The sequence below is a fragment of the Protopterus annectens genome, chromosome 1.part1 (genome assembly GCF_019279795.1).
Source record: "Protopterus annectens isolate FY-2018-M chromosome 1.part1, PAN1.0, whole genome shotgun sequence".
In the NCBI taxonomy this organism is placed as follows: Eukaryota; Metazoa; Chordata; order Ceratodontiformes; family Protopteridae; genus Protopterus; species Protopterus annectens.
The window spans coordinates 643,786,370-643,803,455 of NC_056726.1; the positions used below are offsets into that span (position 1 = coordinate 643,786,370).

The 17,086-nt window shown below is 43.1% G+C and overlaps 1 protein-coding gene across 1 annotated transcript in view; it reads left to right on the plus strand.

Annotated features, from left to right (window-relative positions):
* The first annotated feature begins 448 nt into the window (after window positions 1-448).
* The window catches only part of FAM214B (family with sequence similarity 214 member B), a 2,663,862-nt gene continuing 2,647,224 nt past the window's right edge, over window positions 449-17,086 (plus strand). Inside the window, exon 1 of the mRNA XM_044077337.1 lies at window positions 449-513. The gene's annotated coding sequence lies outside the window, so the exon portion shown is untranslated. The remainder of the gene's footprint in view (window positions 514-17,086) is intronic.

The window sequence follows — 17,086 nt, forward strand, 5'->3', positions numbered from 1 at the left end:
CTTCCTCTGTCACTCACTTTGAAATACAAACTGAAGTGGGAAAATTTTAACTGTAAAATAAAACGTAGAAGAAATTGGCAAGTCATAGTTTAACCAGCTGGGTTAATCGATCAGTTGATTTCCTTTAGGTAATACGGGAAAACGCAAACGGGCTCAGCAGCATACATTTTTCCTAAACAAAAAACAGCAAATCTCATCCAGTAAGCACTCACAAAGTTTCTAGCAGTTTACCAGCACCAGCTCCTCTGAATAAAGCGCACGTGGAGGGGGCGTAGACGATAATTGTTAAATAGGGCAAGATAGCCTTGGTGTCCAACAATTTCAGAAGCATTTTAGGCAAAGAGAGAGAGGCAGCCAATCAGTGAGGACAAAAGGCGTGTTTTGCTATCATTTTGGGAGGGTCTGAAGACCCGGAAGAAATGTTGGTGATTTTAATTGCGTTTGCGGATTTGGGGGTCGTTGAGTTAGGTGAAACGATTTCTAAATGGCAATTAAGTGAAAGCTAATCACTAGGTAGGTGGTGTAATGTTACTGTTTATATACCCTTTACACGAACTTATGGATAATTGTTTTAAAGAAACAAATTATTTGTCTTATGGAATTTATTTTGGGTGGGGGCGATGTTTCAAAGAGCGTTCGACCCAACTTGGTTTTGTATATATTTGTGGTTGGTCATATTTAATTGTTGATGATGTATGGAAAATGAGAATTATTTGTTTGTAAATATGTTAAACGACAGCAGAACAATGTGCAGGGAAATATGGGGAAACGCTTTTTAATAGTAAGTGGGTTTATATTATTTCTGGGCATACCTGTCGTGCATGGTAAATAGGCTTGTACATAGCTAGTAGGGTAGATGATCCAGACGTGGAAATGGTTGTGACTACCTGAGGCTGGGTTTAATTAATTAATGGACAGATACGCTTTTAGGAAGATGTCCTCTGGGGCAGGTGAGCCAAATGTCTCATGTCGGGGGCACATGGGGCTTAAGTATGTGAACTGGGGACAAATGAGCAGGGGGTAGCTAATGGGAGACCACACCTTCCTGAAAGGTTAAGTGGAGCTAATATGTTTTGATAAAGCTGGTTATCAGATGCTTGTTTGAAAAGGGGTGGCTAGCTGGCACAGTTGAATGTAAGAAAGATTTATAGTGATATGTCAGGTTGATGGTACTTATTTATTTTACATTTGTTGACCGGGCTAGTCCAACTGGATACATGTCCATTTTCACTAGAGGCCAGGGGAGATAAGGTCCATTAAGCTAATAGATTGCAAAAGAAATAACAATGATAATAATGATTTACATAAAGGTACACTACAACAATAGATTAACAAAAAAACAATTTACATGAGTATCTGATACAAGATGTGCTGGCATTATTAAAAGAGATAAAAAGTAACTAAAGATGTAATAAAAAAAAACATTTCACACAATAGAGAGCTTAATACTCGTCACAGAGAAGGCTATAGGTAGATGGCTGGTCCAGGGACTGTTTTCAGTCACAACCGAAACACGGGCAAGATTCATAGGTTCATAGGTTCATACTAGGCTATCTGCCCTAGGGCATTTATAAGTCTAGCCAGAATGTGTTTGGCTTTCAACACCCATTTTAAATGAATTTTGCTATGCCCTTTTTCGAGGTTAGTATACTGTGCCTCTGTCTAACAGTGACACCCGGGGTAAACCTACGATCTCCCATCCACTCATCAAGATTCCTCTTGAAGAGAGTCAGTGAGGGACTCTGCCTAACCTGGACTGGGATTTTATTCCAGAGTGAAGGGAGCCTCTGGGTTATGAATCTGTCCCTCCAGCATGTCCTATTTATTTCAGTGCTGAGGTTCAAGTGGGATTTGGATTTTCTGAGGTGCAGCATGTCCATTAATTCCGGGTTGGACATGGCTTTATACGTCAGGCACAGATCGCCTCTGAGCAGGCGGTATGCCACTGAGTAGAGCTGGAGTTTCTTTAACCGGGCAGCATATGGCATCTGTTTGAGCCCTTTGATCCTCTTGGTGAGGTACTTTTGGGGTCTTTCCAGTTGCTGCAGGTGTATGGTAAGGTACATCCCAAAAGGTGCATTGTACTCAATTATGGGCTTGATGAGGGATGAGTAAAGAGGTGTATGTGTGTGGTCATGCGGAAGGCTGATTGTGTGGTGTATGTGTGGGGTGATGCGGAAGGCTGTGTGGTGTATGTGTGTGGCCATGCGGAAGGCTGATTGTGTGGTGTGTGTGTGTGGGGCCATGTGGAAGGCTGATTGTGTTGTGTGTGTTTGTGGCCATGCAGAAGGCAGATTGTATGGTGTGTGTGGCCATGCGGAAGGCTGATTGTGTGGTGTGTGTGTGGCCATGCGGAAGGCTGATTGTGTGGTGTGTGTGTGTGGCCATGCAGAAGGCTGATTGTGTGGTGTGCGTGTGGCCATACGGAAGGCTGATTGTGTGGTGTGTGTGTGTGTGTGTGTGTGTGTGTGTGTGTGTGTGTGTGTGTGTGTGTGTGTGTCTGTGTGTGGTCATGCGGAAGAGTGATTTTGTGGTGTGCGTGTGTGGCCATGCAGAAGGCTGATTGTGTGGTGTGTGTGTGGCCATGCGGAAGGTTGATTGTGTGGTGTTTGTGTGTGGCCATGTGGAAGGTGTGTGTGTGTGTGTGTGTGTGTGTGTGTGTGTGTGTGTGTGTGTGTGTGTGTGTGTGGCCACGTGGAAAGCTGATTGTGTGGTGTGAGTCTGTGGCCATGCGGAAGGCTGATTGTGTGGTGTATGTGTGTGGCCATGCGGAAGGCTGATTGTGTGGTGTATGTGTGTGGCCATGCAGAAGGCTGATTGTGTGGTGTATGTGTATGGCCATGCGGAAGGCTGATTGTGTGGTGTATGTGTGTGGCCATGCGGAAGGCTGATTGTATAGTGTTTGTGGCCATGTGTGTGTGTGGCCATGCGAAAGGCTGATTGTGTGGTGTGTGTGTGGCCATGTGGAAGGCTAATTGTGTGGTGTGCGTGTGTGGCCATACGGAAGGCTGATTGTGTGGTGTGCATGTGTGGCCATGCAGTAGGCTGATTGTGTGGTGTGCGTGTGCGGCCATGCAGAATGCTGATTGTGTGGTGTGTGTGTGGCCATGCAGAATGCTGATTGTGTGGTGTGCGTGTGTGGCCATGCGGAAGGCTGATTGTGTGGTGTGTGGCCATGTGGAAGGCTGATTGTGTGGTGTGTGTGGCTATGTGGAAGGCTGATTGTGTGGTGTGTGTGGCTATGTGGAAGGCTGATTGTGTGGTGTGTGTGGCTATGTGGAAGGCTGATTGTGTGGTGTGTGTGGCTATTTGGAAGGCTGATTGGTGTGTGTGGCTATGTGGAAGGCTGATTGTGTGGTGTGTGTGTGGCCATGCGGAAGGCTGATTGTGTGGTGTGTAGCCATGCGAAGGCTGATTGGTGTCTGTGTGGCCGTGCAGAAGGCTGATTGTGTGGCCGTGCAGAAGGCTGATTGTGTGGTGTGTGTGTGGCCTTGCGGAAGGCTGATTGTGGGGGGGGTGTGGCCCTTGGAGGCCTGTTTGTGTGTGGGGGTGTGGCCCTTTGGAAAGACGACTTGTGCATGGGGGGTTGTAGTCCCATGGAAGGCCGATTGTCTGTTTGTGTATGGACCCATGGAAGGGTGTTTGTGTGTATGACCATGTGGATGGCTGTATGTGTAGCCATGCAGAAGGCTGATTGTGTGGTGTATGTGTGGCCATACAGAAGGCTGATTGGTGTATGTCCATGCACTAGGCTGATTGTGTGGTCTATATGTGGCCATGCAGAAGGCTTATTGTGTGGTGTATGTTGGCCATGCCGAAGGCTGATTGTGTGGTGAGTTTGGCCATGCAGAAGGGTGTGTGTGTGTGGCCATGCGGAAGGCTGATTGTGTGTGGCCGTGCTGAAGGCTGATTATGAGTGTGGCCATGCGGAAAGCTGATTGTGTGTGGCCATGCAGAAGGCTGATTGGTGTGTGTGTGGCCATGCAGAAGGCTGATTGTGTGTGTGTGTGTGTGTGTGTGTGTGTGTGTGTGTGTGTGTGTGTGTGTGTGTGGCCATGCGGAAGGCTGATTGTGTGGTGTGTGTCTGTGAGGCCATGCGAAAGGCTGATTGTGTGGTGTGTGTGTGGCCATGCAGAATGCTGATTGTGTGGTGTGTGTGGCCATGCAAAAGGCTGATTGTGTGGTGTGTGGCCCTGCAGAAGGCTGATTGTGTGGTGTGTGTGTGTGGCCATGCGGAAGGCTGATTGTGTGGTGGGTGTGGCCATGCGGAAGGCTGATTGTGTGGTGTGTGTCTGGCCGTGCAGAAGGCTGATTGTGTGGTGTGCGTGTGGCCATGCAGAAGGCTGGTTGTATGGTATGTGTATGGCCAAGTGGAAGGCTAATTGTGTGGGATATATGTGTGTGTGTGTGTGTGTGTGTGTGTGTGTGTGTGTGTGTGTGTGTGTGTGTGCATGTGTGGCCAAGTGGATGGTTGATTTATGTGGGGTGTGTATGAACAAACAGAAAGCTGATTATGTGGGGAGTGTATAGACAAGTGGTAGAATGATTTTATGTGTGAGTGTGGGATGTGTAGAAAGATTAATATTTAGATGTTAACATGAATAGTTCAATGATGTGTATGCAGATGGCAGTATTGATGGAGGGTTATATAACAGTATGTAATGAGCGCATGAAGAGATGACTTGTGTAACTATAGAAGTAAATAAAGCAAAAGTGAAAGATTCAGGAATGTGACAGCAGGTAAGTAGATGAGAAGAGTAGGAGAGAGATTTGTGAGGTACCCAGGATGTGGGGCAGCTCTTTGGTGGAAGGAGCTTGGGGTGGCAAGAAGTGGTGTCTGGAGGAGACTGGAAGGGCTTTATGGGAGAATATGGTAACTGGAGATGTTATATAATTGACTTATTCATAGGTTCATAGGTAAGTACTAGGCTATCTGCCCAAGGGCATATGTAAGCCTAGCCAGAATGTGCTGGCTTTTGCCGCCCCCTTAGATTAGTTCCCTGTGCCTCTGTCCAGCAGAGCCATTAGTTCCCTGTGCCTCTGTACAGCAGAGCCACTGCAGTGATCCCTGGGGTAAATTTTCTGTTTCCCATCCACTCGTCAAGGTTTCTCTTGAAGAATGTTAGTGAGGGGCTCTGCCTAATGTAGATTGGAATCCTGTTCCAAAGCATGGGAAGTCTCTGGGACAGGAATCTATCCCTCCAGCATGTCCTATTTATCGTTGTGATGAGGTTTAGATACCTAGAGCATGTGGCTCTCGGGGATTTGTTTTTTTTAGGTGGAGCATGTCCGTCAATTCTGGGTTGGACATGGCCTTGTATGTCAGGCAGAGATCACCACCGAGTAGGCGATATGCAACAGAGTACAGCTGGAGTTTCTTCATTCGGGCTGCATAGGGCATCTCTTTGAGGCCAGTAATCCTCTTGGTGAGGTACTTCTGTGGTCTTTCCAGATGTTGCAGGTGTCTTGTAAGGTACATCCCAAATGGGGCATTGTACTCTATGATGGGTCTGATGAGTGATGAGTAGAGGGGCACAATAACCTCTTTTGTTCTAGATGCGAACCCTTTTGTGATTAGGTGGGCCACATAGAAAGAGTTTCTAACCACCTTGGCAATATGATTATCAAAGGAGAGATTACTATCTACTTGGGTCCCCAGATCCCTTATTTCATTTTAAGTATTTAGGGGACTATGACGTATGTGGTAGTTCATGGGTACTTTGTTTTTTCCAAAGGGGATGACTATGCACTTTTTGGCATTTAGTATGAGGCCATGATTTTGACACCAGGTATCCGTCTCAGTGAGACCCTTCTGGAGAATGTCTGTATCAGCCGGAGAGTCAGTTATGGCTTCCAGTTTGCAGTCGTCTGCGAACATGATCAGCCATAGTCCAACTGTGCTTGCCTGTACCTCGAGAAGTATATACCGAACAGGAGGAGTCCCAGGACTGAGCCCTGGGGGACGCCACTTGTAACCTGTTTATAGTCGGACCTAGAGCCCACAACTCTCACCGTGTGGGTTCTATCCGTGAGCCATTTGGCAACCCATCTCGTGAAGTAGGGGTTTATGATCAGGCTGGTGAGCTTGTCTGTAATACCTGAATAGGGAATGGTATTGAAAGCCTTTGCGAGGTCTAGGTAGGCTGTGTGACCTCCTTTCCCTCGTCTAAAGCCTTGGTAACTGTCTCAAAGAAGTCCACCAGGTTTAGGAGGCATGATCTCCCCTTAACAAATTCAAACTGGGTAGGGTCCAATGCTTGGAGGTTCCCAATGTCTCTGTTAATGAGTTCCATGATGATGCACTCCATAGCCTTGCAGACCAGGCTAATCAGGCTTATAGGGCGATAGTTCCCGGGGTCCGTTGTGGCTCCACCTTTGTGGAGCGGGATAACTGTTGCTGTGTGCCACTCTATGGGTACGTAGCCTGTAGAGCGGTTGAGTTTGAACAGTGTGTTTAGGTGAGGGGTTAGTTCATTTTGGAGTTCATGTAAGATACAGCCTGGGACTCTGTCCGGTCCCATTGAAGCTGTGTTTTTGGCTTTGGATAGGGCTGTTTTAACCTGTGTGTCAGTGATTGCCTGGGCTCTACATTCTTTTTGTATGGTTATGGGCCCTTTAGGGGGTGAGAGGGGGGTGAAGTTTGTACTAAACCTGCCAGAATGTTGGCAATATCAGTTGGTTCAGTGTATTTTGTGCCATTCTGCACTAACTCAGAGCAGATACGAGAGTTTCCACTTAGGTTCTTGATATAGCTAAAGAACATTTTGTGGTTATCTTTGGAGTCCTTGGCAATTTTTCTTTCAAAGCTAGCCTTGGATGATTTTATGAGGGATCATAGTTTCTTGCCGATAATGATCAGGGATGTCTTTCCTTCTTGGGATTTTACTCTTTTCTGTACTAGTTTTCTCCTTCTATTGTATAGCTTGTTTATGGCAGGGGTCCACGAGACTGGTTTCCTTTTCTTGGAGGAGTAAGTCTTGGCTTGGGATAGCACGATCCATGCATTCTTGCAGGTGCTCATAGAGTGCCTTTGTAAGGGATTCAGCAGCTTGAACAGCGTTGTCTTTTAGCATGGGGGCTATGAACCTTTCCACCTCAGTCTTAAGTTACGTGAAGTTTGCTTTTGAAAAGTTTTTCACAGTGGTTTCCTTGATTGGGGGTGGGGGCGGAATGTGGATATCCAGAGTGATTAGTCTATGGTCTGATCTAACCAGCGAGGGGTTGATCTCCGGTGTAGAACACCGATCGCCCATGTTGGTGATGACCAGGTCCAATATGTTGTCACCTCTGGTGGGGGTGTTGACCAGTTGATCCAAGGTATTTGAGTTTATAAATTCTAGGAAGCGTTGGGCAAGGGAGTTAGTACTTAAATAGTTCTCCCAGTTAATATTTGGGTAATTGAAATCACACAATACTAGGGCATTTGGTAGGACCTTCATATTTTCCAGTGTCTCCAGAAATGCAGAATGGGGGTCCTGGGTCATGGTGGGTGATCTGTAGCAAGCTGCAATTTGAATTGCAGTTTTGCCCGTTGTTAGTTGCACATGGATGATCTCTGAGTCATTGTGCTGCACTACTAACCTGGAAGTGTGGGTATCCTTGATGAATATGGATACACCCCCGCCTTTTGGGTTTCTGTCCGGGTTTTGTGGCCGAAAAGTATGGTATGAATTATAGCCTGGTAGTGTTGGGGTGCTCTCTGGAGCCTTAAACCAGGTTTCTTTTACTGCACAGATATCGATGTTCTCCATACTGAGGAGTACCTCGAGTGCATGCATTTTGAGGTTTAGACTTCTGGCGTTGAGTAGCATTACGTTAGGTGAGAAAAGATTGGGAATGGAGAGCAAGAGAGGGTAAAAGGCCAGTAGAATAGATGAGGTGAAAAGGGTTGGGGTAACATATCAAAAGAACAAAGGAATATAGTCATTCAGGGTAAGATGAAGGGGAGAGTGGAAGATGGAGGATAAGGAGAAAGAAGCCATTGTGGAAGGAATGCTCCAGAAAGCCGTAACAAATGTTAAAGAAAACGTAGAGCTAGTGGTGGCTCTAAAGGAGCCAAAAATCATATGTGGAATGTTAAAATATTTCTCCTTATGGGAGATCTGTCAGTAAAACAACAGTGAAGCAGACTGATATGAAGAGTGCTGGAAGGATGTCAAAGGGGGATCAGAAGTAGTACAAGGAGGGAGGCAGCAAGCACAGACCAAGAGGAGGACTGGAATTTGGTATGAGAAGAAAAAGGGTTGCAGCTAAGAAGGTGTGGTGGAATGAAACAAGAAGTAAAGGAGATGAAGACTATTGTGGAGTCCGAGAAGAGGGTTACAGTGACCGAGTAGTCTAGCACCATGGGGGAATAAAAATCATGTTGGGGAAGAAACGAGAATTCAGATTACAATAAAGCACCTTTGAGTTTAGACTTAAACATGGGAGGTGGTGACAGTCTTGCTTTCCAAAGGGGATGGGTTTACACTTATTGTAGTGCATGTCGACACCAATGACTGTCAGAGGAGGTGGCAGAGAGATTCCAGGAAAGGGGGGGGGGGGGTTGGAGATTGAAGTTTTTTTTGTGTGAGTAGTGGACACATCGAGGTATGTAATGGCTGTTTATGGAATTTGGTAGGAGAATAAAGGCCTGGGACTTGATTATGAGGGATATAGACTTGGCAGAAGGTTATTTATGTTGTAAAGGACAGTATCTATTTTAAACCAGAAGGATCAGTAGTGGTTAGTGCTGATTTTCAACGATACATTTGTAAGAGTAATCTAAAATGAAAAGGGGAAAGCAGTGTTGCAGAAGAGGTGTAGGTACTCTAACAGAAGACAAAAATAAATGGGTGCAAAACAGGCAGACAACTACTATCCTTTTCTGTAGCATGGCTTTGGAACTCTCTGCCACATCTCATCCGCACCACCCTTGACCACTCTACCTTTAAAACCTTGCTTCATTGCCAGCTCGTATCTCTGTGGGAATGTTCCTGCTCTCATCCTACATAACTACCTTCTAAACTACCGTTACCCTCTCCCCCCTTTCTTCCCACCCCCTTTGGCTCCTCTTACACCACTTATTCTTCTATCTCTCTTTTCTTACTTGACACTTAATCTCTTCCTATCCCCTGTATACTCTACTATAACTTTTATATGATACCTATGCAAATCTCCTTCACCTCTGTTTTTGAATTACCACTGTATGAACCAAGATATTTTGTAAATACTTAATGACATTTTTTTTACCTTTTCTCTTGAAAATTGTAAACTATATTACTCATTTTTATGATTTGTCTAAATTGTATAATGTTCTTACGGAGCTTTTCTCCCTGGGACTCCATTGAAAATGGGGTCTTCTTGGCCCAATGGACTATCCCGGTAAACAAACAAACTGTAAAAGCGACTTGTACTTTTAGCTAGGTAGTATTTTCAGGGCAGGTAGTCTAGTGGGAAGATTGGTAAGCAGCAAACATTGATGCAGGCGGGGACCAGTGCCAAGAGGATGAGGAACATAGATGTTCCTAGTTATAGACTGTTCAGAAATAATTCAGGAGGAAAAAATGGAGCTGACAAGAGGATGAGAAACATGGAAGTTCCTGGTTATTGATTATTCATAAATGATGGAAGAAGAAGAAGAGATGGAGGTGACATCATAAACTGCTTAAAGGAAGTCCTCAAATGTGAGGTCAGAGAGAAGGAAAAACATAGCCGTATGAATGGGGGGGGGGTCAAGAGAGTGTGCAGCATTAGAACTGGGATTATATGCCTTGAAAGTTAAGGCTAAGGAGAAAAGAGGTGATGTGGTGCATCAAACTATATGCTGGAGCAGGGAACAATCACATGGACACACGGAAGGATGAGGGTGATCATCAGTCTAAATCTTCCAGTAGCAGACTAGATGATTGTAAGGTGCAAGAGTAGGAGGGAATGTGAGTTAGTTAAGGTCTTGATCCTTTATTGGCTCTGTTTTGCTGCAAGGCTGGTTGTTTGTTAGTGTTTAAGAGTCTTGAGTTCAACCTAGCCTTCCGCAGTACTTTTCAGTTTGAGGTCTTGGACCATTAGGGGTTCAGCCAGCTAGTGCAGAACTGTACCAGAAAGGATATAGTAATGGATGTGGACCTAACTTAAGCATAGGGAGTCATGCATGAATGCTCCATTAACCAACAATGATCATACCATTTTCTGGTTCAGCATGTGAAGGGGGTGAGAATTCAAAAATGGTGTGGGATTTTAAGGGGGAGGGTAACATGTACTAATTTGGAAGAAGATGACCAAAATCTTGAGTTAGGAGAGTGCAGATGCAGGGAAAATGAATGAATCAGTGGGGGAATCTTCAGGTCTGTGGGTAAGGATGTGAGAAAGAGGTCAAAAGAGAGGACCAGAGTGGCTACATAAAAATGTGAGACTAGTATTCAGGGCAAAAGATAAGATATGCATGAGGCTGAGAAGGCACAGTACAAGGAGCTTACTAGAAAGGCAACAATATAGGTGAGGGTAGAAGGTGTATGTTGGAAAGGGCAAGCACTTTCTTAATGTAGGAGAAAAGTGATAGACCTGTCCAGGTAGAACAGAAATGTGTTCAGGATCATAAAAGGGCAGGATTAAATAGAGGCAGTAAATGAATACTTTGCTTTAGTTTCCACAAAGAAAAAGAAACTGAAGGGTATTGTGTCATGCTAGAAGGGAAGTAAGGCAGATGGAGAAAGATTTGGAGGTGGAGTGGTAACTAATTACCATTAAGGAGGATAAAGTACATGGATCCGATGGACTACCTCTTGCCTCCTAGAATCCTCAGGAATCTGGCCAGTTTGTTGACAGGCACCCTTGATGGAGATCTTCAGTTGACTACTGTATAAGTGCATCAATTGTGGTATTCTTGTATGGAGTACAGGAAAATATGGGGACCTACAGGTTTGTTGATTAATAGTAATGGTAGGGAAGGTCTTGCAGAGAATCTTGGGGAGGCTAGTTGCTTTCCTAGAGGAGAACAGTCTCAAGGGTGATAACCAGTATGGGCCCATGTTCCAGCTTTATGTGTTGGTTAAAGATGAGCTTGACAGCAGAAGAGTAGAAGATGTGATCTTAGACGCACCTGCAGCTGATAGAAAAAGTGAAGAGATCTGAGGTAGGAATAAATCCTGAGGAACTGAACTGCTTAAAGACTGAAGGGCAGGACACACAGGGTTGTAGTGAGATGGATGGTGACATGAATAAGGAACATGAGAAGTAGAGTGCTGTAGGGATCAGTCTTGGGTCTAGTACTCGTGGATGCATTTGCTTTGGTCATATCTGTGCGGGAAAAAGAATGGGTTCAACTTAGCCATTGATGGCATTAATAGGTACATTAGTGGAGGATGGGGTGAAGATCTATGGAAGGATATGGAATGGCTGGCCACATGGGCAGCAGGATGGTCTTGGAGCTTCACTTTAGAGGAATGCAAAATACTGCTCTTTGGCAATTAAATGACTTGTTTGTTATATCATCTTGGATGAAACTGATGGCAGCAGATCAGGAAAGGAATCGGGGTTGTAGATTACACCTGAGTGAGGACCACGAGGAGCAGAGTTTAAGTGCAGCAGCAGCATACAGAACATTGAGTGATTTTCTTAGGAGGGATTTACTTTTGAAGCAAAGTGGTAATGTTTCCACTGTTCCAGGTTCCTGTTGAGGTCTCACCTCAAGTTCCCTGTATTAGTTGGGAGACTATACAAGGAAAGGGATATTAGGCTGTTAGAAGTAATCCAGAAAAAAGTCACCATAAAGTAGAAAGAGATGTTGAAGAAAGGCTGTGAAAAGAGACAAGAAAAGATGGAACTTTTCTCACAAGACTATAGGTGACAATGGTGCTAGACAAGGACACTTAAAATCATACCATAGAGATTTGAACTGATTATCTTGAACAGGAATGACAGAAACAGAAGAAGAGGGCACAGGCACTGTAGAAACTACTACTTGGACCTCAAAAAGTACTTCTTTACTGGGAGGGTTTTGGAACCACAGAATGGAGTATGATAACGAATGGATGTAGAGGGAAGTCAAAGAAGCATGTAAGAGGGTGTGGGACAAGTGGAGGAAGTGTGAGTGGAAGGCAATGATGGAGGTGATGCAGAATGTTAAATGTACTTAACAGACAGGATAGGCTTGTTATTTCCTTTTGCTGTAAAGCAAATGCAATATAATAAGTACATGATAGTGTTGGGGATGTTTATACAATGATGTGTATTGTGGATGAATGTCCTATGATGATGGCTAATGGGGAGGAGATCTGCCTTATAACCAAATAAATAATGGTTACATGATAAAGTGTAGATGGCTGTTAGGAGGCAGGATTGTGTTATGATATGTTAATTAACATATGAAGAGATGGTTATGTAGTGCAGAGTATGAACTAAATATTGTCATCTCTTTCAAACGTGCATGCAAGGCTTTCTTTAACTATGTTATGTATCTAAGAAATAGCACCCATATTGCACATCATTTATCTTATAGGGCATAGTGTACTCCAGGATATTACTAATATTCTTGTAGTCAAATTTCATTCCACTTTCTCCCTGCTGTCCCCCTACTTCCTAGTCCTTGCCTGCCTCCTCCTATGATTTCTTCTGAACAGGTCATAACAGTACTCCGTGGGTCCCAACAACATATCAAGTTATTTCTTGGTCAGCACTAAAGATAGCCTCACCAGTTTTCTTCTAAGCATATTCATTCTTAGCCTGACCACTGGCTATGTGGTGCCATATCCCTGACTATAGGAATTGTAGACTAATTAGTTTTACCAGTGTTATTTAAAAGGTTACGGAGCCTATTATAACAGAACTCCTAAATAATAAAATTGGTAGTCAGCACTGTCATTTACTCTCCATCTGATCTCCATATCCTGTCAGTGCGACTAAACTGCACTAGTTTTTGATGTTATCATTATGGGATCAAGCTCAGTGCTACAAAATATAGTATAGTTCCAAGAGCCATCTCACTTTACTCTGTTGCATGGTGACCTTTACTCCACCTGCAGGTTTGTGAAAGACCCAATCCTGATAATCCTTTTCACCTCCCTTTACACCTCTGAAAAACTAAAACTACCACTGATACCCATCGTTAGCAGCAAAACCTACATGTCCACATAAATAGAACTTACTGGTAATATAACGATCACTGCCAATGTATCCCATACCTATTGAACACACTCTCATAACACATCAAACAAAGTAGATCCCTGGATCTCTTTAAAAAATAACCTTGATGAGTGGATGCGGAATGTTAAATTCACCACAGGGCTGTGTACTCTGGCCCATATAATTAGAGGAAACTAAAGCTAAATTTGCATTGGCTACATTGTTAATAGTCTGTTGGACCAATTGCCTAGTAATAACCTGTAAAACTATCCTGATGTGTAGATGGCCACATGCAGGGATGGTTCTTTATGTAGACTGCCATGTGGAGGAATGACTCCTTGCTGTTTAGATTCTCATTTGGAGGGATGATTGAGTGAGTGATGTGTAGAGTGGAGGAATGACTGAGTGCTAACATGTTGAGTGCCATGTAGAAGGATGGCTGTATGATGTGTACAGTGCCATGTGGAGGAATTACTGAGATGATGTGCAGAGTGCCATGTTGAGGGATTGCTTTGTGATGACATGTAGATGGTTATGCAGAGGGATAGTTGCAAAGACAAAAAACAGGCAACCTTGTGTCCGGAAAGCAGGCTTTAACCAAAAGAAAGCCAGGAACCAAAATTAAAGCCTGCTTTCCGGACACAAGGTTGCCTGTTTTTTGTCTTTTTAACAGTTTTATTCGTTTTTATTAGTCAGAGGAATAGTTGCATGATGACTTGTTGATGGCCACATGGAGGGATTGCTAGGTGACACAATGTGTAGAGTGCCATGTGGAAGGATGGCTGAGTAACAATGTGTAGATGAGCACATGGAAGGATGGTTGAGTGTCTGTGTGTAGGTAGCAATTTTGAAGGATGTTTGTGTGATGAACTGTTGACTGACACACAAAGGAATGATTATATGATGATGTGTTGATGGCCACACGGAGGAATGGTTTTATCATGTTGTATAAATGACCATGCAGATGGCTGTATTAAATGTATATATAGATGGTCCTATGAAAGTTTGGTTATGAGATGGCTTCATGGTTTTGTGGAAAATGTGTGTGGATGGCCACATGGAGGGGTAGTTGTATTATGTGTGGATTGCCACATGGAGCTGTGGTTGTAGATCACCATCATTAGGAATGGTTGTAGTAATGTGTATCTGGCCACACTGTGAGGTGATTTCATGATGATGTGTTGACAGACTTGTGGAAAGACAGTTGTGTGATGCTGTATTGATTGTCAAAGGGATGGCCAGTTGTGTAATGTTTAGTGGCTTTTTGCATAGCTGTTCATAGAGGCGTTCATAGATTAGTGCTAATCTAACTGCCCTTGTAGGCCATTTTAAGCCAAGCCAATTACCCCATGTAAGAATCAAGCCCTGCATATTGCATTTGTAAGGTAAACACCTTAACCATTATGCCATCCTCCCACTTCAATATATGTTTATATGACCATGGATAAGACACGTGTGTTGTAAAGGTTAGGTTTGTAATGTTTTGTTACTGTTTACTTGGTAGAAAATTGTATGGAACATGATGGTGTTGCAGATAGACATTATTAAGAAACATTGGCTGAGTAACATTCAGAAAATTTCCAAGAAGGGGGGATGGAGTAGAGATAACTGACATCATGTGGTGAAGCATGTGGCTTCACTACCTTTACCCAGCTAGGTCTCCTAGTATTTTCGACTGCAGACTGCTCCATTTCAGTTCTCCTACCCATCCCACCATTAGTGTTTTCCCAACCCTGGGAGATAGTGCCATGGACATTTAAGGAAAAATGGTGCAAACAGACGGTTGATGGTTAGCTGGGGGCACACAGATGGAGAGGGATCGTTAAGAAAGCTGAATGTGCATGTGGCTATGGGAAGTAATAACTGTGTGTAGTTTGAAAATGATGCTTAAAAATGCTAGTTATTTTGTATAAGTGGCAACAAATAATAACTACTTGTGTTGATTAACACTGAAACAGATGAATGAGGAGTGGTGTATTGTGTAATGTGTGGATGGTCATTGAATGCTGGTAATTTAATGCATAGACGATTGTTGATTTTTTGTGAATGTCTGTAGGAAGGCATGTTGAGATTATAATTGTAAATAGGTGGTTGCCTGGAATGTATTTATGTAGATGAACATGTAATGAGAGTGTAGCCATTGGAAGAGTGGTTGTATATGATTGTGTAGATATCCATAAAGGGAGCTGGTTGTGTAATGTGTATGGTACCATAATGGCAGCTAGCTGTGTAATATTAAAAATGTCACATTAAATAGTAGTTATTGAATATGTAAACGGCTCACTAAAAAAGTTGATGTGTAGTTGGCCACAGGCAACGCTGGGAATGTATTGGTTAAGTGACCGTAAGAAGGACTGGTTGTGACCAATGGCAAAATTTGTTTATATATGTATATATATGTCTGTGTGTGTGTGTGTGTGTGTGTGTGTGTGTGTATGTATATATATATATATATATATATATATATATATATATATATATATATATATAATATATAAATATAGGAGTGCAAGCTGTAGAGAGTTTGAGGGCTTGTTAATTATGTGGGTGTTCAAAAAGAAGAACTGATACCAATTTGCAAGTGGTAAGGAGATCAGGCAAACACCAAGCCTGCTGCATGTCTGAAAGGGAAAGTTTACTTTAAACAACCTTTCAGTTGCTTGTGCTTCAGCAGAGTTGAACATATTGACAGTGTGTCTCACACACACAGACACAGTGGTGCTCTTCAGCAGACAAAGAAGCTTATAGTTTGATTATTTATGTTTTGAGGTATCTCTAATAGCATGACCTTGTCTGCCATTCTTGCTTTAAGAAATGCCATATCGCTGTCAATAATGTTGGTTCATGAATGTCACTGTAAATAAATACACATTGCTATGACTGTTGATTTCAGAATTACAGTTTGCAGTTAAGTTGGGCAAAGATTTTATAAGATTGAAAGACTATGTGCTAGAAAATACAGTAGACCTAAAGTATTAACTTCTGTTCACATCTCTGTCACATTTGAAACTTGGTCCCCAACAAACAAATATGTACAGAAGACAGACTAACTGATTTGTATGAACTGGCTATATCATTGCTGAACAGATATCACAGCTAAACTACAAAAATGTTCATAAAATTGTTTAGCTATTGTAAAACTATTTGGTGGTATTTGGCATCTGTTTTGTATGATGAATTTCTTTAATAGACACTGTAATGTGATCATGTATTCTGAATGTTAGTAGAACTGATATAACATGAGTCTGTCAAGGCTCCATACTACACAGTTCTATCTGCACATTAACCAGCCCCATCTGTTCTGCCCAACTTGCCAATTCTTTATGTAGACAGTGTAGTCATCTGTAGATCTGGCCTTGACCTCCCTGATCTCAGACCTCCTTCAAACAAATATCTATGTACTCTCAGTCACACACTAGTGCAGTGTAAACTTATCCTGTACTTAAAGAAAACTAAAACAACATAGTTCAGGACACCCCAACCACTCAGAAAACATTTCCAACAATTGGAGCATCATGATGTATAACCCTGAGCCTGTGGAAGACATCCCATCTTATAAATATCTAGCTTTGTGGTTAGACTCCTCCTTTAACTTCTGACACCAAATCCAGGTGACGTACGTCAATAAGCTAATATTCTGGTCCAGAAAAATCTCCTGTTTCTTAGCCACCAGAGTAAAATTGCTATAGGCAAATATGTCATGTTTCCATAATTTAAATATATATCGTCCCCTTAATGGCATATACCTCCAAAAATGACCTAACACAACTTCACACCATGTCAAATAGGTTCATAGGAGGTTACTAGGCTATTGGCCCTAAGGCCTTTATAAGCCTAGCCATGTTATACCCTTGTTAATATGGTCAATATTTGCAGTGCAAGTCTATGATCAGCACTGACTGCCCTTATCCAACAGGGACATGGGTGAAATAAATAGATTAGTACTAGGCTGACTGCCCTTGTGGGCCATTTTAAGTGTAGCCAATTA